The sequence below is a fragment of the Moschus berezovskii genome, chromosome 24 (assembly GCF_049115385.1).
Source record: "Moschus berezovskii isolate FMDL1 chromosome 24, NW_MosBer_1.0, whole genome shotgun sequence".
Classification (NCBI taxonomy): Eukaryota; Metazoa; Chordata; class Mammalia; order Artiodactyla; family Moschidae; genus Moschus; species Moschus berezovskii.
The window spans coordinates 38,793,515-38,812,795 of NC_142483.1; the positions used below are offsets into that span (position 1 = coordinate 38,793,515).

Below are 19,281 nucleotides of genomic sequence, written 5' to 3' on the forward strand. Positions count from 1 at the left end.
TTGCCTGTTATTCCTGGTATTTCTTGACTTCCTACTTTTGCATTCCAGCCCCCTATAATGAAAAGGACCTCTTTTTTGGGTGTTACTTCTAGAAGGTCTTGTAGGCCTTCATAGAACCATTCAACTTCAGCTTCTTCAGCATTACTGGTTGGGGCTTGGAGTTGGATTACTGTGATATTGAATGGTTTGCCTTGGAAATGAACAGAGATCATGCTGTCATTTTTGAGATTGCATCCAAAGTCTTGCTTTTAGTTCCTATAATATATGTGGGAAATTCCTTTTGTTTTTGCTTCAAAACCTTCTCCATACCAATAGTGCTGAGTAAAACTACAGGCAGCACCCTTAACCCAAGGCCAATTCTATTCCTGAAAAGAAATCTTATTTTCAAAATTTAGGGGACTTCATCTTTTTTCTACCATCTTGTGAAGGAAGAAGATAACAAGACAGAAATAATCCATCTATGTCTGTTCAAATAACAAAGCATTGTCTTTTCCATACAATCATTTTTAACCTGAACTATGAGTGAAAATGACAGCTGTCATAGAGAGCTTCACATGTATAATCCCCAAGCCCAACTTATATTCCTGAGCTAAAAAATACATCTGATATGTCACCAAATCCTCCCCAGGCTCAAAGCTCAAAGGCTCTTCAAATCTCGCTATACATGCTTTCTAGGGAATTTCAATGTAGGATGAAATGAGGTCTTCAGATGGAATGATACGCATGGTATCCTCAGAGAGTTCCTTTCACTCCACACAGATCCTTTCCTTTATTGGGCATCTGCTGAGTGCTGGACACGATCACAGAGTAGTTGTGTCTATGAGTTAAGGCTGAGCAACCTATTGGGGAGGACTGACATTAAGATATGGGTGAAGGAAAAACCTGCTCCAGATCTCACCCAGTGGGAGTCTTGGAGAGCATCCTTGACTCAAGTGGCTGCCACTTTCACCTCAGGGGGATATAAAAAATGTCAAGGGGATATAAAGAAGAGAGAGGTCATTTAGAAATGTGGGAAGCAGGAAAAGAGGAATTACTTTTGTGGAAGCAGTGTTGCCTATCTAGGAAGCAACTCTGTGAGAGGATACCAGAGAATGAATTACATTTGAACTCAGGAAAGAGGAGAAGCAGTGAGCAAAAGCATGAGGCAGAAGAAGTCTCCAAGAAAATATAAGTTATGGGGTACTCGCAATAGTGCTTTCAGCAGTAATTAGTCCAGTTTGCTGGATCAGGGGAGAAAGAGGTGGTAAAAATAACAACCTTCTGTTGAGCCTTTATGTTGTTGGCATAAGAGTGAGCCCTTTTATGCATAATTTTAATGAATCTTCAAAACAACCCCCATGAGACAGTTTCCACTGTTTGCTCCATGAGAAAACAGGAGGTTTAGAAAGATTAAGCAATTTGCCCAAGGTCATCCAAGAGGCAGAATCAGATATTTAATCCCAGAATCTATGCTCACAACCACAACACTATTCTAGAATTTGTCTGTAAAACACTTAAGCGCAGAGTGAATGCTTAAGACTTTATTCTTCAAGTGTTAGGGAACTGGTGAAGGGTTTGAACAATAATGACATAATCAATGTCATTCTTTAGGAAGGTAAAGAGATTAATAACCACAGATCAAGGGTCCAAAATACACACACACAAAACACCCCCAGAACTTATATAGAGTGGGGAAAAAATTAAAAAGTACAGCATTCAAGAACAAAGGGTCTTTCCCGAGCTTGACAACCATTAAGGAACTGAAGCAGTCTGTGAGAGTTTCCATCCCTCCCCACCCTCATTTCATTTATGTCTCTAGGTCATCAAACTTTGGGCACCAGAACAAAGGAGGTAGAGAGACGGGTGCCTCAAAGCCTCACGGGTGGCTGGTGGAAGGTTTAACACACATATTGCCTCAACTTTTAAAGCTGTATAGAAACAAAAATAAATCATTAGAGAAGTAGTACACAGGTTGGAGATTATCTAGGGCAAATGATTCATCTCAGTGCATATTCCTACTATCTCCTGACCTCCTTTCTGCCTCAGTATTGTGAGCTGTTTAGATTTTAAAAACTGACCAAAAAAGATGCACTTTTTAAGCAATTTAAATGAAACAAAATGTGAGAGGTCTTCACCAGAAAAGTAAAGAGATAAGCAAATTACTTTTCAAATTTAAAAAGAATCTATTTGGTGAATTGCCTATTTCAGTGCTACCAGACATGTATAATAAAGCTCCTTAGGAAGTTCCCACTGATAAAAGACAGACCCACATGTTCACTATCACATGTCAGCTTATTTATTTCTTGTTCATAATTGGTATCTTTAAAATCACATTCATGGGAAATTGCCTATTTGGTTATCGGAATTTGAAAGCTCATGAGCAGTTATTAAGCATCTTGGCAAATGTGGTCAAATACTGTCATAAAGGAACAGGAAGATTAGATCACAGTTTATATAGTTCATTCGTTTCATCACTAATAGGTCTTTATTGAGCCCCTGCTTTTTGTCAGGCATTGTGCTGGGTGCTGGGGACACAAGAAGAACAAAGCAGGCTTGGTTCCTGCATGCCTTGAACTTTTCTGTTTCTGACGGGCAACCGGCGAGACGGTAAATAATTAGTGAATTAATTGCAGCTTATGACAAGTCTTATGAAGAAAACGAAAGCACTGAATAAAAATAACGGGTGTGGGACAAAGAGGTTGGTCTGTTCCTTTCCCCCAGCATGGCTATGTACAGTACACTGTAGATCATGCTAATGTGAGAGGATGCCATACCCTGGGTGCTGGCACTGCAGCAAGAGCTGACTGTACAGTGATGAGGATGCTTTGTTAGTTAAATGTCTCCCTAGAAAAGGATGCACAGCAGTTTGCAAATGGCATTTCCATTCATCACTGCAGCACTTCTGAGAGGCAAGAGAGAGAAGTTCAAGCCTCATTACCTTTTCTTTAAAAAAAGAGGAAGGGCAATAACTAGAGAACTTCTGCCAGCAAAATACCAAGGAGCAAAGCAGTTGAAGGCTGATGCAGTAACTGAGCTCAACTCCCCTGTTCCTAGCTGTTTCCACTAGGCTGTGCATCCCTTCAGCGTAACTTAGGAACTCACACATGGCTGGAAGTTCTGGAAATAAACCAGCTCAAACTAACTCAGCAAAAAGGGCTAATTTGTTCCACCAAGAAAATTGCTCCCAGTAGTCATTCATATGAAGTTTGATTACCTAAACTTATAAAATTTCCTATGTGAGAAATCTAAAAGTGGAATCACAGACTGAATAATTTTCTTGAATATTTTGCCTGGTTTTTTCCCTCTTTTACAACAACAACAACAACAAATAATAACCTTCCATTGGGAATTTCTTTGATGTGAATCACAGTTGCCACATCCAGTGGAATTTATTATAAGGCAACGTCATCATGAATCCTACATCCAGAGGAAAAGATCCAGTTATTCAAATAACCAAAGAACGTTAAAGAATCGTAAATGAGAGTCTAAAAGGGTTGAAGTAGAATCAAAGAATAGTTAAAAATCTGTAAGATTCCAGACATGGTTTGAAACCAAGAAAAGTAAAATAACTTATCAAAGATTGTATAGCTATCTAGTCAGAACTCAGATTCCAGTTTCTCGGTTCTCAATCCAGTGCTCTATTGCAGATATTAGAAACTCTACTCAATAGTCAACACATCCCTGGGACACAGTGAAGAGATAATGTGGCTTAAGAAGGTCAAGGACATGCTATTTATCACATATCAAGCAACAATCTGTAGGTGAGCTGGGCAATGACTCCATTACTGAAATGCTTAATACTTTTTACATTTTAAATTTTTGCCACAATTAAGACATACACAAAAGCTACAAAAATAGTAACAAAAAAATTCCCAGATACTTTTTACCCAGATACACCAAATGGTAACATTTTACTACATTTGTTTTATTCTCTCTGTCTCTCTCTTCTGAACTATTTGTTTCTTATATGATACTCCTTCATCTTTAAATAATTCAGTGTGCATTTCTTAAAAATAAGAAAATTCCTCAAGTAGTCTAACCACAAAAAGTAAGAATATTCTTGTACATAACCACAGTTCAGTTCAGTTCAGTTCAGTCGCTCAGTCGTGTCCGACTCTCCGCGACCCCATGAATCACAGCACGCCAGGCCTCCCTATCCATCACCAACTCCCGGAGCTCACTCAAACTCATGTCCACAGAGTCGGTGATGCCATCCAGCCATCTCATTCTTGGTCGTCCCCTTCTCCTCCCGCCCCCAACCTTTCCCAGCATCAGAGTCTTTTCCAGTGAGTCAACTCGTCGCATGAGGTGGCCAAAGTATTGCAGTTTCAGCTTCAGCATCAGTCCTTCCAATGAACACCCAGGATCGATCACCCTTAAAATGGACTGGTTGGATCTCCTTGCGGTACAAGGGACTCTCAAGAGTCTTCTCCAACACCACAGTTCAAAAGCATCAATTCAGTACAAGTTATAAAATCAGGACCATTAATACTGAGAAAATACTATTATCTAAACCCTTATTCAGATTTTTCAGTTGCCTTAATAATGTTCTTTATAGAAAAATTAAAACTCAAGATCATGTATTTCATTTAGTTTTCATGTATTTTTAGTCTCCTTTATTCTGGAATAGTTCTTGAAATCTTACTTTGTAATCCATGACATTGACATTTTTTTTAAGAGGACAGGCCAGTTATTTTATAGACTGTCCTTAATTTGGTTCTATCACTTTTTTTCATGATTAAAGTTATGCTGCTTTGGCAGGAATACACTGAGATCTTCTCAATGCATCCTATTGAAAGGCACATAAATATGTCCCATTGACCAATTAAATAATTTGATTAAGGTGATGGCTATCAGATTTCTCCACTGTCAAGCTATTCTTTTACCCTTTGTAATGATCTTGTAGAGAAATGCTTTGAGACTATGTAAACTCCTGTTTTTTCCCTGGTTTTAGCATCCACTGAGCTTTCTTGCTTGAATCAGTTATTAGTATAATGTTTGCCAAATAATAATTTGGTGATTGTATCTTCCCTTCTTCATTTGGCAGTTGGATTTGGCTGTAAGGAAGAACTTTCCCTTTTTATTTACTTGTTTGTTGATTGTTTATCAGTGGACTGGTGGATTCTTACTTTATTCAATAGGTTGTGATCATTTATAATCATTATTTACTATCTAGATTTGGATAGTGGGAGTTCCTTCAAGTTGGCTCCCATGTTCTTTTGACTTACTGTCATCATTTTAGAGTACTCAAAGATTCAATCTTCTAAGCATTTACAGATGTTAAGCAGCTGAGCTAAGAAGAAGACCCTGAGATTTGAATGCAAGTATAGATCTTCCTTGATTTGCTTTGGGGTTGTGTCCCAATAAACCCATCATAAGTTGAAAACATTGCAAGTTTAAAGTACACTTCATACATCTAACCTACTGAACATCATAGATTAGCCTAGCTTACCTTAGATGCATTTACAACACTTGGCCTATAGTTGGGCAAAATCATCCAACACAAAGTCTATTTTATAATAAAGTACTGAATATCTTCTGTAATGTAGTGAATACGATACTGGAAGTGAAAAACAGTGCTTGTCTGAGTATGGAATGGTTGTTTATTCTTGTGAGTGGTTGACCAGGAGTTGCAGTTCACTAAAGCTGCTCAAAATCAAGAGAAAATGCCACATATCACTAACCTGGGAAAAGATCAAAATTCAAAATACAATTTCTACTGAATGTATATCACTTTCACACCACTGTAATGTAGAAGAATCATAAGCTGGGAACCATATGTATTTGAATTTGGGAGAGTATTCCAGGAAATAGATATAGTGAAATAGGAAAATGTAAGGAAACCAGGAAAGGGTATATTAATGAACAAGTAATTAATGTGGATAGCTACAGCAAAACCCTGCTGGGAAAGCCTGGAAGCTGTACAGAATGTATGCTCAGAGCCATCTCACTCAAGGAGTGGTAGAATTGGGGCATTTTACACTGAGATAGGCAGAATTATGGCCCCCAAATATGCCCATGTTCTGTTGACCAGGACCATTTGAGGCCACAAATCAAAGAAGTTTAAAAGCTAGAAAAAGTGAGGAGACAATTCTCCCCTAGGTATTCTAAGAGGAGCACAGCCCTGCTAATACCTTGATTTAGTTCCACTGGACTTGTGTTACAGAGTTCTGACCTTCAAAACCATAATACATTTGTGTTTATTTGAGTTTGTGGTAATTTGATGAAGAGGAAACCAATACACGTACCAACTCTTGTAATCAGTTGTTGGTTAGGGACTGCTCCTAGGCTGATATTTCCAGTTTAAAGGCAGGTGAGTGCACTAAAGTGATCAAAACAAGCAGTCAGGCAGAGAGAAGCATGTAGGCTTCTACACCTCAGGTTGGTGTACCTCCAACAATGTGATAAGGGCACAGCACCCACTCCCTCTATTATTATCACTGAACCCCAGCTGATCTCCTAACCCCCTCCCAGGGCAGCAAACACTCTGTCTTCCACCACAACAATTCAATCAGTAAATAAACAGTGGGGACTATTATGGAAAGAAGCAGAAGAAGAACTCTTGGCCAGGCCTCTCTGGGGATCTCATCTTGCGATGTTATTTTCTTGCTACGGATTCTTTGAAATTTGAGATAAATGGCTTTGTCTCTATCACTGAAAAAGGCCCCAGATAAGGACAGTTCAGTTCAATTGCTCAGTCATGTCTGACTCTTTGCAACCCCATGGACTGCAGCACGCTAGGCCTCCCTGTCCATCACCAACTCATGGAGTTTACTCAAAACTCATGTCCATTGAGTCAGTGATGCCATCCAACCATCTCATCCTCTGTCGTCCCATTCTCCTCCCCTCCACCTTCAATCTTTTCCAGCATCAAGGTCTTTTCCAATGAGTCAAATTCTTCTCATCAGGTGGCCAAAGTATTGGAGTTTCAGCTTCAGCATCAGTCCTTGCAATGAATATTCAGGACTGATTTCCTTTAGGATGGACTGGTTGGATCTCCTTGCAGTCCAAGGGACTCTCAAGAGTCTTCTCCAACAACACAGTTCAAAAGCATCAATTCTTCAGCGCTCAGCTTTCTTTATAGTCCAACTCTCACATCCATACGTAACTGCTAGAAAAACCATAGGTTTGACTAGACAGACCTTTATTGGCAAAGTAATGTTTCTGCTTTTTAATATGCTGTCTAGGTTGGTCATAACTTTTCTTCCAAGGAGCAAGCGTCTTTTAATTTCATGGCTGCAGTCACCATCTGCAGTGATTTTGGAGCCTAAAAAAAATAAAGTCTGTCACTGTTTCCCCATCTATTTCCCATGAAGTGACGGGACCGGATGCCATGATCTTAGTGTTCTGAATGTTGGGTTTTAAGCCAACTTTTTCACTCTCCTCTTGCACTTTCATTAAGAGGCTCTTTAGTTCTTCACTTTCTGCCATAAGGGTGGTGTCATCTGCAAATCTGAGGTTATTAATATTTCTCCCGGCAATCTTGATTCCAGTCTGTGCTTCATCCAGCCCAGCATTTCTCATTATGTACTCTGCATATAAATTAAATAAACAGGGTTACAATATACAGCCTAGAGGACAGGGACTTGTAATTTACTGGTGTCATTGATAAAATTTTGCTTTACAACATTTTCTGCAGGGTTTAATACTAAGTATCACAGATGAAACAAAATGTTAGTTTACAAACATCTACCAAACAATGGGCAGAAGAGCCTGATGGGCTACAGTCATGGGGTTGCAAAGAGTCAGACATGACTGAGTGACTAACACATTCACTGTTTTTCACTTTTTTTTCACAGAACAAGCTCATGAAAAGTGAAGGCTCTCAGTTTATGCTAGATTCACAAAAGGAGACTGTAAAAATATTCTAAAAAATATTGAAGAATGCTACTATTTGGCTCTATTCATAGAAGGAAACATAGAATCTAAGCAGTATATACAGATATGGAGGATATGTAGAAATTGAAGTTCTTGTCCGTTGCTGGTGGGAACATAAAATGGTGCTGTGGAAAATAGCCTGGAAGTTCCTCAAAAGGTTAAATATAGAATTATCATACGACCCAGAAATTCCAGCCCTAGATATCAGTTCAGTTCAGTTCAGTTCAGTTCAGTTCAGTTCAGTCGCTCAGTCGTGTCCGACTCTCTGCGACCCCATGAATCACAGCACACCAGGCTTCCCTGTCCATCACCAACTCCCAGAGTTCACCCAAACTCATGTCCATAGAGTCGGTGATGCCATCCAGCCATCTCATTCTCTGTCGTCCCCTTCTCCTCCCGCCCCCAACCGTTCCCAACATCAGAGTCTTTTCCAGTGAATCAACTCGTCTCAAGAAAAAACACATGCCCACACAAAAACTTATAATGAATATTCACAGCAATATTATAATAGCCAAAAAGGGAAACCACTCAAATGTCCATTAATTTATGAATGGATAACAAAATGTGTGTGTGCTAGTCACTCAGTTGTGTCCGACTCTTTGCACCCCCATGGACTCTAACCCTCCAAGCTCCTTTGTCCTTGGAATTCTTCAGGCAAGAATACTGTAGTAGGTTGCCAGTTCCTTCTCCAAACAAAATGTGGTATATATTATAATAAAATATTATTCTTCCATAAAAAGGAATGAAGTACTAGTCCATGATGGTACATGGCTAAACCTTAAAAACATTAAGTGAGAGAAGCTATTCACAAAGGGATATTGATTATATGATTCTTTTTATATGAAAAGTCAAGAATAGGCCAATCCTTTGGGGAAGAAAATCTATAGAAAGTAGATTAGTGGTAGTCAGAGGCTGGGGGATGGAGGGGAGAATAGGAATGACTTCTAATGGGTATAATATTTCTTTAGGGGTGAAAACACTCCACAATTAGTGGTGATGACTGCACAGCTTTGTGAATATACTAAAATAAAAAATGCCAAAGTGTATACTTTTAAAAGGTAAATTTTATGGTACATGAATTATATCTCAATAAAAATATATAAAAACAATAGAGACAGAATAAATGATATACTACTTTATTTCAAAGACTGAAACTTCTACAGCAACCATCATATGTATAAAGCATTATGGCTCTTCCAAAAATGCTGCTAAATTTTAATTAATAAAGCATGCTATTTTCCAGAAATCCCTGAAGGAGAAGGTGTACTTGTGATTGGAAATTTTCTACTGTATCTTGTTTCTAAGTCAATTAAGTTCATGTTATTATCTACCCAGCACCAGCCTGACTCTAGGTGAGGATTTAAGAAGAGTAGAGAGACTATTATCTGAGTATATTATTCTTTTGCTTAAAAACCACCAGTAACTTACCATTCCCTATACCATAGTCTCCTGGAGGAGGGCATGGCAACCTACTCCAGTATTTTTGCTGGGAGAATTCCAAGGACAGAGGAGACTGGCAGGTTGCAGTCCATAGGATTGCATAGAGTTGGACACAACTGAAGTGACTTAACATGCACACATAACTTAGTCTATCTTTCTAGTATGCCATATCATGCCCTTCATAATCTGGTCTATTTCCATAGCCTCTTTGCCCACCACTCCGCAAGAGGCTCCCTCCCTCCAGGTATCCCAGTTCGTCCTCACACCTCCTTAACTTGCATGCCATACCATCCTTTTTGCATTGCTAAAATCCATCCCTCTATATGAATGCTCCTCACCTTCCACCCTGTCTGGGGAGGAGAACTGGGTAACACCTGTTAATGCTCGCCATCTGTGAGGATGTTTATTCAAGGGAATGCTTGGTCTCCACTCCTGATCTGCTAGAGATGGGACCATTAGTTTATTCTGTGTATCTTGGTTCCTGGCACGTGTGTGACACGTAGGACACATTCTGTAAACATCTATTAGCTGAATGCAAGGATGAACATTCGGATGAGATTTCTAAAAGTCTAATTTAGAAGGCAAGAGGCAGTGTGATCTAGTATCCAAACTCCTCATCTGACAGCTAGCAGACTTGCCTTACAATTCTGGCCCCACCCTTCACTCGCTGTGTGAACTTAGGCAAGTCATTTGCATTACCCAGGCCTTGATTTCCACATTTGAAACTGAGGAACTTGGACAAAAATGGTGTGCAATGTGTTTTTCAATTCTAACTTTCTAAAATCTTAGAATTTTAGGCAATCTTGCAGCTGAGAAATACCTAGACAGCACAAAGTCAAATACTAAATTGTTTAATTGAGATTCCTACATCTGAGGTTCAGAGGAGGAAAGAATAGATGGGGAAATTTTGCAGAAAGGCAAAGAAAACATCAAACAAACCTTTTCTATCACCTGCTAGGATCTGCTTCACATTAAACCATGTATATAGAAATAAGTCCAGCTGCACATTACTCTGTCTAATAATTCTATTCTTCCAATTCTTCTTTCATACTTTGCTCCTTTTCCTCTCTTTCTCTAGAAACATAGTACTCCTGAGAGCTGAAAATTAAGTTTTCAAGAATAAATAAAAAGAAATGACTTTATTTTGCCTAAAGAAACCAAGTTGAGAGGCAGCAATAACTGTATACTGTTAAGAACAGATAGCAGGCTTCTTCACTGTGGTTTCATCAAATCCCATTTTTCACCAAAATGATCTACAAAGTTGGGCTCTTGAAACATGAATTAAAGATGCTCAAGACAAGAGTGCTTCATTTAAAGCCCTCACTTTAATTGCAAAGTTTTTAGGAGTACAGGCTCTGGAGGCAAACAGCCTAGGGTCAAATATAGGCTCTGTTGCTTACCTTGGACAAGAACTTAACCTCTTCGAGTCTTAACTTCTCTGAAAAATGAAGATAATTATAGTAATTATCTCCATAGGATACTACTATAAAAATCTAAGAGATAATATTAATATATGTAAAATAATCAGCAACCTATAAGCATAGCTAATATTTCTTAAACATGTAATAATTTTAAAGGAAATAACATATTCTTAGACATATAGTCTTTTTCTATTAAACTGTTAGGCTACAAGATTGCCATTCTAGAGACTTTCTTTTTCTATTTGAGATCTATATAAAAGTTTCATATGTGGACAATGGCAAAATTTTATGGACACAAATTATAAAAATATCAGTTTAGCCAGACCTTTGAGGAAAATTTTATTAAAAGATGAATAAAATATTAGTATTAGGGCTTCTCAGGTGCTACAGTCGTAAAGAATCTGCCTGTCAATGCAGAAGACACAAGAGACACAGGTTCAATACCTGAGTCGGGAAGATCCCCTGGAGGGGAAAATGGAAATCCACTCTATTATTCTTGCCTGGGAAATTCCATGGACAGAGGAGCCTGGTGGGCTACAGTCCCTGGGGTTGCAAAGAGTCAGATACGGCTGAGCACTGCTGCTGCTGCTGCTGCGTCATTTCAGTCGTGTCCGACTCTGTGTGACCCCATAGACGGAAGCCCACCAGGCTCCCCCGTCCTTGGGATTCTCCAGGCAAGAACACTGGAGTGGGTTGCCATTTCCTTCTCCAATGTGTGAAAGTGAAAAGTGAAAGTGAAGTCGCTCAGTCGTGTCCGACCCTTAGCGACCCCACGGACTGCAGCCTACCAGGCTCCTCCATCCATGGGATTTTCCAGGCAAGAGTACTGGAGTGGCTTGCCATTGCCTTCACACACATTAATAATACTAGTAATAAAAAATTCTTGTATTTATAGAAATGATATAGTTTACAGCATAATTAATACTTGTCATTTGATTCTTCATTTAATCCTGAATTAGGTAAGAAAGCTGTAATAATCTCAGTTTACAGATTCAGAAGCTAAACTGCAAAAGATTATATGGTTTACTCAAGGTCACAAGTAAAGTCTCCTCTTAAATCTTGAATAGAGGACACATAATCTGCTAGGCCGTGGCAACCCACTCCAGTGTTCTTGCCTGGAGAATCCCAGGGACGGGGGAGCCTGGTGGGCTTCCGTCTATGGGGGTCACACGGAGTCGGACACGACTGAAGTGACTGAAGTGGGAATCTAACAGGCCCTTACTCCCCCTGGTGGCATCTGTCTGAATTACAAGTACACTTCTTGAGTGGACCAATCCCCAATCTAGGGAACGAATGTACTTTGCGAAGTAAACCTTGCCAAGTAATGGTAAACATGACAGTGTTAATATTAACAATAGTAAAACTTACCAAATAACATAGTACATTCAAGGCCCTTAACTTAGATTATCCTTTAATAGTTGCTATAATCTAACGAAGTAGATACTGTTAATTCAGATAACAACTAAACAAATGAGGTCATGGGGGAAAAAAACAGGTTGAATGATTTGCCCACACAGTAACTGGGGGAAAGGGAATGTGATCCTAGGATTCTCTGATTCTGGAGCTGAAACCGTTCAACAGTGCACTGTGTTTCCTCCAGAATTTCACACAAACATGTGTCTGTTCAGCTCTAAAAACCCCAAAGTGTTATAACACATGTAGTTGTTCCCAGCTGACAAAAATCATGGGTTATGAATCTGGTGGGGAGCAGAATCCAGCCATTTTCCCTTTTCTTTCTAGGGCAAGACCACGATTTATGGGAGTTAAGTGAAGATAAAGGCATTTAGGGAAAGAATAGTGTTCTGAGTGTCCTGTAATTCTATTTACAGACCATTCTCCTTCCCTCTTCCATAAAACTACTCTCTGTCTGGCTAAACCAACCACTGCTTCTCCTTGTAATAGGCTTCTACAGACCCTCAGGTGGCTCCCAATTGTTCTTGGAGATTTTAGGTCCCAACTCACGGTCACTTTCTCCAATACGACTCTTGTCATAATTCCTGGTGACTTCAATGTTGCTGTAGAGGACACTTCCAGTTGCCTGGCACCTTAGTCCCGTAATGCCCTTGCTCTTTAGTGTACTTGTCCCCCACATGACCTCAGTCGCTCGTTTTCACAGCCATATTCTGGACTTTGTCATTCCTAACAACGCTTTACAGTCTCAATCACAAATTTCCACTCTCCACCATCACCTCCTATCATTCCAGCTTACTTCAAAAATTAGTCTTTGTCCCCAGATAGGACAAGCAGCCCTTAATGCCATTTCCCTGTCTGTTTCACCTCCCACGTGTACTCACTTGCTGCTTACCCAGCTGGCATTCCTGATATATCATTCCATTCCTGATGTACAAGCAATCCTCCCTCCCCCACCCCTTCTTGTTTTGTACTCTCCAATCAAATCCTACACTAGCTAATTCCCACCATATACAACCCTGAATTTACCCCTGTGTTGCTGAACATGACTGGGGGGAAAGAAAAAAAGACAAGACTGGAAATGTTCTGCCTTAAGTTTATGACCACTGAACTCAAAAGGGTCTTAGGGGTAACTAGCAATCCTGCAGCATTGCCCAGTCATTCCCTCTCCTGAGATAATCACTTCATGCCTTCTCCCTCCAACTCTTAAACTCCTCCTATTACTCTTGTTCAGTTGCTCAGTCATATCCAACTCATTGAGACCCCATGGACTGCAGCATGCCAGGCTTCCCCATCCTTCACTATCCCCCAGAGTTAGCTCAAATTCATGTCCATCAAGTTGGTAATGCCATCCAACCATCTCATCCTCCGTCACCCTTCTTTTCCTGCCCTCAATCTTTCAAGCATCAGGGTCTTTTACAATGAGTCAACTCTTCCCATCAGGTGACCAAAGTATTGGAGTTTCAGCTTCAGCATCAGTCCTTCCAGTGAACATTCAAGGTAAATTTCCTTTAGAACTGGATGGTTGATTTTGCTATCCAAGGGACTCTCAAGAGTCTTCTCCAACATCGTCAACTCTTCGATGCTCAGCCTTCTTATGGTCCAACTCTTACATCTGTACATGACTACTAGACAAACCATAGCTTTGACTATATGGACCTTTGTCGGCAATGTGATGTCTCTGCTTTTTAATATGCTGTCTAGGTTTGTTACAGCTTTTCTTCCAAGGAGCAAGCATCTTTTAACTTCACTGCAATTACTGTCTGCAGTGATTTTGGAGCCTAAGGAAATGAAATCTGTCATTGTTTCCACTTCTCCACCATCTATTTGCCATGAAGTGATTGGACTGGATACCATGATCTTAGTTTTTTGAATATTGAATTTTAAGCCAGCTTTTTTACTCTCTTCTTTCACCTTCATCAATAGGCTCTTTAGTTCCTCTTTGATTTCTGCCATTAGGATTGTATCATCTGTATGTCTGAGGTTGTTGATATGTCCCCTGCAACCTTGATTCCAACTTGGGATTCACCCAACCTGGCATTTTGCATGATGTACTCTGCATATAAGTTAAATAATCAGAATAACAATATACAGCCTTGACATACTCCTTTCTCAATTTTAAACCAGTCCATTGTTCCATTTCTGATTCTAACTGTTGCTTCTTGACCCACATACCGATTTCTCAGGAGGCCGGTAAGGTGGTCTGGCATTCCCATCTCTTTTAAGAATTTTTCACAGTTTATTGTCATACACCCAGGCAAAGGTTTTAGCATAGTCAATGAAGCAGAAATAGATGTTTTTCTGGAATTACCTTGCTTTTTCTAAGATTCAGTGGATGTTGGTGATTTGATCTCTGTTTCCTCTGCCTTTTCTAAATCCAGCTATACATCTGGAATTTCTTGGTTCACATACTGTTGAAGCCTAGCTTGAAGGATTTTGAGCATTATCTTGCTAGCATGTAAAATGAGTCCAGTTGTTTGGTAGTTTGGACATTCTTTGACATTGCCTTTCTTTGGGATTGGAATGAAAACTGACTTTTTCCAGTCCTGTGGTCATTGCTGAGTTTTCCAAATTTGCTGACATATTGAGTGCAGCACTTTAACAGCATCATCTTTTCGGATTTTAAATAGCCCACTCCTCCTTACCCTCAGCTAATGATTTTCTTCCTATCTTGCCAGGAAAATGGACATAATAAGAAGAGACATTCCAGATGTTCTTCCCACCACATCTACCCACCCATCTGCATCTCCGTCCATGCATCCTGCCTTGCCTCCTGTTACTCCTGATCGCTTTCTGAGATAACTATCCTTCGTTCGTTCCATCGCTCAGTCGTGTCCGACTCTTTGCGACCCTGTGGACTGTAGCCTACCAGGCTTTTCCGTCCATGGGATTCTCCAGGCAAGAATAATGGAGTGGGTTACCATTTCCTTCTCCAGGGGATCTTCCCGACCCAGGGATCAAACCTGGGTCTCCCGCATCGGAGGCAGACGCTTTAACCTCTGAGCCACCAGGGAAGCGCTCCCACCTAAATTCAGGCCCCTCATTGTTCACTAGATCCCAGACCCTCTTGCCTACTTTAGGATATTGCTCTAGCAGTTGTTTCTTCTCTTTTATGCATAATTATAATTTCCCTCCCTACTGAATTATCCTTGTCAGCATTCAAATATACTGTAATTTCTTCCATCTCCACAAACCAAAATAATCTTGACCCACTTCTCCCTGCAGCTATGACCTCATTTCTTAGCTTTCCTTTAAGGCAAAACGCCTCTCTACTTCTTTCCGTCTCATTCTCTCTTTGACTCCTTCTCTGAAACTGGTCTTGACAAAGACACTGATGATCTCCATGCTGCCAAATCCAATGCTCAATTTAAGGCCTCATCTTTCTTGTGTACAGTGAGCAGCATTTGACACAGTCAATCACTTCCTCCTGGAAAGAGTGTCTTTCCTTGGCTTTCAAGGCATCATACCCTCTTGGCTTTCCTCCCATTTTACTGACCAGTCCTTCTAAGTCTCCTTTGCCAGTTTCTCCTTATCTCTCTGACATCTTCACAGTAGAGTGACCCGCAGTTCAATCCTCACACTTCTTATCCACACTCACTCTTGTCTCATGGCTTTGTCATCTGCACATTCACGGTTCTGACATTTCTACTTCCATTTCATACTTCCCTCCTGGATATCAGTTTTCTGCTGGAAGACTGTAGCAGCTTATTTGCCATCTCTGCCCTGATGCCTAAAGTCACCTTAAAGTTGTGTGTGTGTGCTCAGTTGCTCAGTTGTGTCTGACTCTTTATGACCCCATGAACTGTAGCCCGCCAGGCCCCTCTGTCCATGGAATTTTCCAGGCAAGAATACGGGAGCGGGTTGCCATTTCTTCCTCCAGGGGATCTTCCTGACCCAAGGATCAAACCCACATCTCTTGCATCTCCTATAGTAGCAGGTGGAGTCTTCACCACTAGCGCCACCAAGTTAACATGTTTAAAACTAGACCCCAATCTTTCTCCAAAACATGCTTTATCTCTAGTCCTCCCCAAAGCAGTTAAGAGTAACTCCATCCTTCTTTTGGTCAAACCTTGGTTCCAAATAGGAAAAGGTGTACGTCAAGGTTGTATATTGTCACCTTGCTTATTTAACTTATATGCAGAGTACATCATGAGGAACGCTGGGCTGGAAGAAGCACAAGCTGGAATCAAGATTGCCGGGAGAAATATCAATAACCTCAGATATGCAGATGACACCACCCTTATGGCAGAAAGTGAAGAGGAACTCAAAGGCCTCTTGATGAAAGAGGAGAGTGAAAAGGTTGGCTTGAAGCTCAACATTCAGAAAACTAAGATCATGGCATCTGGTCCCATCACTTCATGGGAAATAGATGGAAAACAGTGGAAACAGTGTCAGACTTTGTCTTTTTGGGCTCCAAAATCACTGCGGATGCTGATTGCAGCCATGAAATTAAAAGACGCTTGCTCCTTGGAAGGAAAGTTATGACCAACCTTGATAGTATATTAAAAAGCAGAGACATTACTTTGCCAACCAAGGTCCGTCTAGTCAAGGCAATGGTTTTTCCCGTGGTCATGTATGGATGTGAGAGTTGGACTGTGAAGAAAGCTGATCACCGAAGAATCGATGCTTTTGAACTGTGGTGTTGGAGAAGACTCTTGAGAGTCCCTTATACTGCAAGGAGATCCAACCAGTCCATTCTAAAGGAGATCAATCCTGGATGTTCATTGGAGGGACTGATGCTAAAGCTGAAACTCCAATACTTTGGCCACCTCATGCGACGAGTTGACTCACTGGAAAAGACTCTGATGCTGGGAAAGGTTGGGGGCGGGAGGAGAAGGGGACGACGGAGAATGAGATGGCTGGATGGCATCACCGACTCTGTGGACATGAGTTTGAGTGTACTCCGGGAGTTGGTGATGGACAGGGAGGCCTGGCGTGCTGTGATTCATGGGGTCGCGGAGAGTCGGACACGACTGAGTGACTGAACTGAACTGAACTGAAATCATCCTGGACTCTTCTTCCTCTCATACCACCTCGATTTTATTTACTCATTTATTTGTTGCCTATTTCTCTGAACTAAAATTTAGGTCCATAAAGTCAAGAACTTTATTTGATTTCATTAGTTTATCAGTGTGCCTAGAATAGCATTGATAAATAGTAAGAGCTTAATAATTACTCAACAACTCACCAAAGTGGCCTGGAACAATTTATCATCCATGTTCTGACCTCAGCTTTCTCCTTCATCCTACTATCCTCTTTATACTATACTGGTTAGTTTTCTCATTAGTACTTAAAGCAGTTGACACAATCTCTTATGTGTACGTGCCATTATTGCCTATCTCCACAGTGGATGGAAAATTCCCAAAGGGCAGGGACTATGTTCATCCTATTGATTTAACATCATGCCTGGCACACAGTTGTTGCTCAGTAAATAACTAGTCTTTCTGGGTTATGAGGCAATAAACTCTATCACCCAATAGAGGCTCAGTAAGTATTTTTTTGAAGATTACATAATTATTTAATCTTCCAAATGAAGGACTTTCACTAGGTGCAATGTGTAGGTCTCTTAGTGATTCTTAGGGACGTGTGGGTCCACACAATTGCAGAGCTATCAGTGAATGGGCAACTCTGGTGTGACACAGTCTTGTAGGATCATGGGCCCTAAAAGGCCCTGGGAGTGTTAGGTGCCCAGGAAGACCTTGCATCATAGCTGCAGGTCAGATGTGACTGCAGCGTGTACTCTTTCACTGTCTTGGGAGGTTTTCTGTTGCGGTAGATGCCATTTTGTTCTAGTGGTCTTATGAGTAGGCTCTGGAGGGCCTTTTCTTGTTGTTAATGCTGTCATGTTCATAACACCTGCCAACTGTGTTAACTGGGCGTCATCCTCTCAGTCTATGGCTCCCTTCGACCCTCACCTGTGGCCCCAGAGGGGCAATTCCTATTAACAGGCCCTGCCTTTCTTCATTATGTGCAGCTTTAGAAAGCAGCAGACACAAAACACTAAGTGGGCAGTAAACTTGTCCATTCACCTTTCACATTTAGAGTCCATAAAGTATGCTTTACTACTTGCAGGAAGTGATGACTTTTCCTTCCTGTGGACAGATTTTTTTTTTTTACAGAGATTCAACATTTCCTAAAAGGTATTCACTAATCTCCCAAGAACTTTTCCATGGAATAGAACTGGATCCTAAGATTATTATCTTCACTTAAGAATCTAATGTAATATAAATAATATCACTTGCTTAGTATTTAAGAAAAATATGTAATTTCCTCCAAGTCATTTTATTATAGGAAAAATTATACCAGGCCTTATTTTGATATCTCCTTATGACCAACCTAGATAGTATATTAAAAAGCAGAGACATTACTGTGCCAACAAAGGTCCGTCCAGTCAAGGCTTTGGTTTTTCCAGTGGTCATGTATGGATGTGAGAGTTGGACTGTGAAGAAAGCTGATCGCTGAAGAATCGATGCTTTTGAACTGTGGTGCTGGAGAAGACTCTTGAGAGTCCCTTGGACTGCAAGGAGATCCAACCAGTCCATTCTAAAGAAGATCAATCCTGGGTGTTCATTGGAAGGACTGACACTAAAGCTGAAACTCTTGATACTTTGGCCACCTCATACGAAGAGTTGACTCACTGGAAAAGACTCTGATGCTGGGAGGGATTGGGGGCGGGAGGAGAAGGGGATGACAGAGAATGAGATGGCTGAATGGCATCACCGACTTGATGGAGGTGAGTTTGAGTGAACTGCGGGAGTTGGTGATGGACAGGGAGGCCTGGCGTGCTGTGATTCATGGGGTCGCAAGGAGTCGGACACGACTGAGCGACTGAACTGAACTGAACTGAAAGTTACTTTTCTTCTTGTTGTGACCTTAATGCTGCTAACAATAATCAATAATAGAATACATATTTGTGACACAATTTCATTAGTGTCAAAATCTAGTTGACTTCATAAATTTGTAATTTACGTTTTTAAATTCTAAACTGAGGCTCTCACTTTCTATTGATAGATCCATCTATCAAAACCTTTACATTTCAGCGGGCCTAAATCGTGTCTTCAATGCCCTATTGATGAAATGTAATGTAAGTCACAGTTTTCATAGACAACAGAAAAGGACTGTCACTTATAGATGTCTGTTTTCAAAGGGTAAT

General features: G+C 40.6%; 1 protein-coding gene across 1 annotated transcript in view; it reads left to right on the forward strand.

The window, feature by feature from the left end:
• Positions 1 to 16,326, forward strand: part of LRRN1 (leucine rich repeat neuronal 1) — a 29,912-nt gene extending 13,586 nt beyond the window's left edge. The window contains exon 2 of the mRNA XM_088831714.1: positions 16,270 to 16,326. The gene's annotated coding sequence lies outside the window, so the exon portion shown is untranslated. The remainder of the gene's footprint in view (positions 1 to 16,269) is intronic.
• Positions 16,327 to 19,281: the final 2,955 nt, after the last annotated feature.